This window comes from Parus major, chromosome 9 (assembly GCF_001522545.3).
Source record: "Parus major isolate Abel chromosome 9, Parus_major1.1, whole genome shotgun sequence".
NCBI classification, from domain to species: domain Eukaryota; kingdom Metazoa; phylum Chordata; class Aves; order Passeriformes; family Paridae; genus Parus; species Parus major.
This window is the reverse complement of record NC_031778.1, coordinates 10,434,042-10,440,637: the sequence shown is the minus strand read 5'-3', so window position 1 is coordinate 10,440,637 and position 6,596 is coordinate 10,434,042.

The window sequence follows — 6,596 nt, the reverse complement described above, 5'->3', positions numbered from 1 at the left end:
CTGAAATGCTCTACAACTTTGTTATTGCAGTTCTCTGCTGCTGTAATTGTAGTGGGCACTTTGCTCTAATAGCATCAATCTTCATTTTTTATTTATTTGCTAAATTGTTTGCTAGCATGAGAAAGAGAAGATCATTTATAATAAGAGCCCATCTGCATAGATTTTTGCAAATATAAATTGCACATTCTAATGCTCAGACAAGGACATATGGATTATACCTGAGATCTATTTGTTAACAAATCTGGGGCCATAGAAATGGATTTTTTAAAAGTAATTCCACAACAAATAAAGTACTTACAGCCATCCTAAGGAGCAAACCTGGCTGTGATTTCTGGCAGAAATTATAGTGCAGCTTCCAGGTGTGGAAGATAATTTATGAAACAGATGAGGGAACTGTGTTTCATCAGTGCTATGAAGAGCAGTGCTGTGTTCTCAGTATTTAAACACAAATGAAACACAGCTGGCCACTCCGCTGAACACACCTGTAGTGCTAAGGCTGCTGCACAGCTGCTGTCCTTGCACTTCATGTCAAGATGGACTACTCAAATTTGGCACACAGAAATGGTCATTAGCAAGCTTATTAAAGGTTATTAATCAATACTTGAGAGGCATGACTTCCCTGTGTAACTATAATAGAAAAATATAGAGTTAATCACATTGAAAACTTTGAAGTGACTGCACAGAAAATAGTTATTTATTAGACCATAGGCAGTGAATTCCTACTCAAATCCATTATATATTGCCCCACTGTTCAAATAAATAATACACCAGGAAGTACTAAACATCTACCTTAAAATTTCACCATGAAATACAATCATAGCTGTCCCCTCCTCCTTGGTAATTGTCACGTGGTTGAGATGATCTCAGTAAGTGCAGATTTTTTTGCTAGATCCTGAATCACTGTCAGAACCCACAGTGGAGTCCAGGGAGGGCATCTATAATATGTGTCTTGTAGGTATGTGTTCTTTATTTTAATTTTTTTTTCTTAGAAGGAGACCCAATTTCAAAATTTGGTTTTAAATTAGGTCTCTTTATGTAGTCATTAAGGATTCATACTACCAAGTACATCTTACCTACATATATATACCCTGAAGTAAACTGGGAGACAAGTAAGCCACTAACTGGAAACTCTGTATTTAGGTGGGAGGAGGAATTGTTTATGCAGCATAAGGAATTGTCAGCAATTCTTGCTAAACAATGTTCTTGAACACAGACCTAAGAAATTTTGGAATTTTGGGAGAAGCCAGCAGGGACTCAAGTTTTGCCATTAGTGCCATTTCCACAACAGAAAGACATAAACCTTCATTTGCAATCTCAGCCATTGACTCTGAAAAAGCTTGTAACTGTGCAAAAATCATAATTTAATTTTCATTTCCTGCATTGTGTTTTAAATTACAAAGGTGTAATCATTCTACTTTTATCCTTGTTGTCTTTCCATTTGAATTACATCTGGGACAGACTTCTTAACCTGTGATTGATGTGCAGGTGGAAAATAACAAATTAATGATGGGACAAAGATTACTTTTACTAGCTTTTGCTTTGCTTCAGGCTTATGCAGAGATTCTGTGTGCATTTACAGAGATTTCTAGGGCTGGTTTGGAGCCTTTTCCCTCCAATACATACATACAGAATACATACGCTGCTGTTTCCTAGACACAAGATTTTTACTTCTTTCGGTTCAAATAGTACATAATAAATCAGTTTGCAGAGACAATGATCTGATCAATATATTAAATAAAAAATCCCTTATTTCATGGTACTTCTCTAAGTTTGTGTTCAGCTTGAGTCAAGTAGTGCTGGGTTCAGTACACTACTTGTTTTGCTTTTCAACAACTAATTTCAGAAAAAATCCTTTTGACAACTCAAAATCTTAAGTATTCTTTTATTAGAACTCATGCCTGTTGCTGAAATGAGAAAAGATGTTTTTTCATAAGGGTGTGTCCTACCATATAGTTAAAAATACTTTTTTTTCTTTCTCTAAGATTCTCCCTGATCTAAAAAGGCTTAATATAAAGCATAAAGTAAATAAAAATGCTGCTGTCTGAACTTGAAGCAGCAGAATAGCCAAAAAAATCCTTAGGGTGTCACTTAGTATTACACAGATAAGCATCTGTGACCACAGAGATCTTACAAGACAGAGACATACCCAAAGTATTTTTTAATTGAGTTGCTCTGAGCACATACACTGAGCTATCAAGCTGTTCTCCTTGGCTCTCCTTGTGTCTCCCTCCCCATTGCTTTGCTTTTCCAGTGAAATAAAAGCCTTTTACATTGACAAAACCATTTGTGTTGTCACTAGAAATTGATTGTGCAGTAATCTATAAATTGTAAGTTGAGCAACAGAGAAATTAGTAGGTAAACCCTCCCTCTTAGAGATGGATCCACAAAAGTTCATTGCAGTTGGTTTAGTATGTACAATTACTTTAGATGCCCTGGTCTTTTCCTGCTGGTTGTAGGCTTCCAGGAGAGTTTTCACTTACTGTTAGAAAATAATAAATTTCTTCTAAACAGTCCAAATATTTTCATATCATCTAGGTGACCAAGAGATGTTGGTCAAAGTCTGAAACATTTCTTCATTCTCTTATTTATCAGTTCTGCTGGTAGAAGCACTAATTGCAGTCTGCTAGCTATAAAAAGGAAAAAACAAATTAATAGAGGGTTGTTCACTTGATTTACTATAAATTAGAAAGTACTTCCAAGGGAAAAGAAAGATTCAGGCATCATTTGGTCTCTTGCTATTGGTTAAAAAAAAAAAAAAAAAAAAAAAAGCATTGTTCATTTAAAATAATAGCTTTTACAGAATGAGTCTATTTTTCTCCTTACCGGAAGACTGCAGGAACAGAACACAATTATTGCATTTACTGCCACTCCTGATTAAAGTGAAGATTTAAGGTCCTGCATATCCTGTCTTAAACTAATTTCAAAATGTCTGTATGATGATCATTTCAGAACAATACAATCTGGAACACTGACCATTCCATGGATCTCAGAATAACAAATTATCCCCGTGTCCATCCAGACAAAAACTGGAATATGTCTGTTAATAGAGCTGAAGAATTACAACTTTTCCCCTCAAACTTAGTCATTTTCATCAATTTTTTAATTTACAGTTCTCCAATTAAAAACATTCCCCCTGTTTTACTCTCAAGTAGAGACTAAACAGATACTTATAGATGATTAAGTCCTCAATTAATTAGCCCTACATAAATATGATTGGGACAACATGCCAAATGGGTGTGCAAGAATCATACTCCACTACTACACAGAAGATAATTTCATCATATGTATCTGGTCTTGGGTCTATTAGCATAATAAAACTAAAAACCTTGTCATATGGTACCCATGGCCAGCCTTTGACTTCAGACTTTACCAAACATCTTCATCATCTTTTTCTTCTCACTGAAAAAGGAACAGTGAAATATCTAAGAACTTGTGCTGCATATCTGCACTGAAATCACGAGTACGACCACTCAGGATATGGTGTAACTGCAATAACTAACTCACCAGTTTTAAAGGAGTCCGAGTTTCAGAACTGATACATTCACTTCAAAGGAGTTCAGTTTCTTAAATTCTGTAAATCTCAACATTTTTTTTAAAAGACAGAAGATATGGAAACCTGAAAATCAGGGTCATATTTCATTCAACGGCAAAAGCAGTTAAGTAATTTCTGTGCAATAAGAGATCAACATTCACAAAGCCAGTAACTTTGATGTGCTTAGAGAACAAAGTAAAATTTGGTTAGGAATCACCTGAGGTGACTCCCTGCTTAGAACTGTGTTTTCAGGTACATATAAAAATCTGAAAGTGAATCCGTCCCTACATAAACTAGGGCAGATTTTTAGTGCTGCCATTCTGCAGAGCCTGTTTCCTTCACTGCTGTTAGCTTTACAGATGAAAAGGAGCTGTTTAAGGTGAGGAAACTGTTGGCAGCAGAATAAACTAGCTTGGCAAAAGATCAGGAGGTTTCAATCTCTTGGCAAGAAATCAAAGTTTCCTTCCTTTCTTTGTTTAAAACACTTGATCTGCCATTCTCTGAACAAAGCATATGGAAAATTCTGAAAAGATTATCCATTTCTTTATTCCTTTCCCTGCCTGGAACTGAAGTAACCTAAGAGCCTTTAGAAAGACCAAATATAAGAGTACATACTCAGTTTTGGTTCTCATGGGTAGTAGATCCTGGATTAGGGTTACAAATTCATGAATTACAGGACTTCTCTTCCAGGATCTGTTACCCATTCACATCAAAAAGAATGTAACATCTTCATTTAGTATTGACATAGAAAGACGGGGAGAGGAGCAAAAATATGAACCGAAGAAATGAGAAAAATCACCTGGGGGGGGTGGAATTTAGGAAAACCAGTACTCAAACATTTATAAATTTCTTGATTTAACAGAGTAGAACTCTCATTAAGGATGTCTTCTACTGAAATGAAAATATAAAAATTCTTAGGTCGTATCAGAAAATATATCATTATCAGATTATTTCAAGCAGCATACAAAGTATCCTTACAATTTAGTAAGAACACATTTTCTGAATTCTTCCTCTGTACTTGACGAAAAAAGCAGTTAAGCAACACAACTACAGAAAATATTTCTCCAAAAATGTTGCTGCTTTTACTATTTATTAAATAAAACCAGATCTGACTATCAACAGATGTGTAACTTTAGAATCATTACCCCTTTGCATAGCCTCTCAGAGAGTTCATCCTTTTTAATGCAATACCTTAAACTTGCAATTTTTTTTATGAAATTGTGCTCAGGCAGCTCATTACTTTGATGGTAAGTTCCAGAGTTTGGCACTACAATTTCTCACCTTCACCTTCTTCACCTAAGTTAGTTTAGGAAACCCAAAGTTTATATATTTGTACATACTGTTGGCATCACTGTTTTCCTGTTTTAATCAAATTGCCAGAATCAAGTCTTTGCCTTGACCCTATGCAGCAAGATATTTAAATTGGTCTCTTCAAACCTTACTTAATATTAGGATGAATATTTCTATGTGGATACTCATTAAAATGCCTGCACCAGTGATACAGTTTATTTACAGACATGGAAATAGTTGTACTAAGGAACTGATGTGAGCTAAAATATCTCCTTTTTGCTTATGAAAATAGGCCTTAAATGACAGCCTAATTTTCAATATATGTTAATTTCCTATTTCTCATATTTTTGGACACCAGATAATTCCTGATGTATCATTATCTTCCCAAGGTAGCTCTGTTTTTACCAACTTTGTCACAGTTTTGGGGTCAAAAATAGCCTCTCATCTGTTTGCAAATTTCCATTAATGTATCACGTCCTAGTAGGGAATAGGACAGAAGTTAGCCTGGAGGAAGGGATAAAACCTTGTAAAGAAGAGAATGGAAAAATTCCTCTATTCTTCAGAAAAAAACTTTGCCTAATGATTGTTGTCAAATCAGATTCATAGTTCTTGCATAATTAGGACAGAATAAAAGAGATTTTACAAGCAAGATGCCATATTTGAGATTACTATTCCGTCAACTCGTCCTGTACAAGCTCACCAGAGAGTTTCCTCCTCTTGTTCACGACATCCTGTTGTCATGAACAAGATGTTGTTCATGGTATTCATTGTTTAAGGTAATATGTTTTGGAAACGGAAGGAGAATTATTTTGCCTTGTTTGTAAATCAGGCCTCTTTCAAGTTGCTGCAGAGTAACAGGCTAAACTGGTAATTGATGCTAGCAATTCTTCTTTATGATCTTGGTGTTATTATTACTGATAATGATAATAATTATACATACTTCTTACTATGAATTCAATTCCTTAATTTCATTGAATTCCCTCCTACGAGGAACACTTTAGCCTTCGTGTTTGATCCTGTTGCAGACATTCTCTACTGTCATTCAATCTAGAGAAGCCATTCCTAACAGTGGGACTGAATGGACTCCATGCATTATGAAACCTGGCTTCCTTCTACCCACTTTCATACTCCCAAAGCCACTTCTGCTTTCCATGCTGGTGATGTCAGCAGCAGGCTCAAGCCCTCAAATCACTACAGGGCTGTGATATGATTTCTGAGAAGTCATCCCCTGAGATGGGAAGCCTTTCTCTCTTTGTAGTTCCATGGATGTATTTTCACCAACTGAGCACTAAGCACTTCAGAGCAGCAGTGGAGTTAAAAGAAAGCTTCTACTGCTGTCCAAAAGGTGTGCAGTGGGAACAGAATGTATTGCTGTAGGAATGTTTGCAGAGAGGAGTGATTAACAAATCTGCTCTTACTTGCAGTAGCCCTTTTACCCCAGCGATTCAAAAGTCACGAGACATGTCTAGCACATCCCATGTCATACTTGCCTGAAGTCTTGCAAAGCAAACATAACTGAACATTCCTGTACAATAGCTGTTTTTTTAAACAGTTACTTCACTATTGTTAACTGAACTACAAGTTATGACAAGTGATATATCCATAGTCATCCCTTTGGCATTCTTTATAAAAACATGAATCACAGAAACATTCATCATGAGGAACTCCCATCATAAGGACATGTACACAGTGTGTCCTTCAGCTTGGCTGTATCTTTCCACTCTGTAAAATGTAACTGTCAGAACAACTTCAATGAATTGTACAGGCCATCATG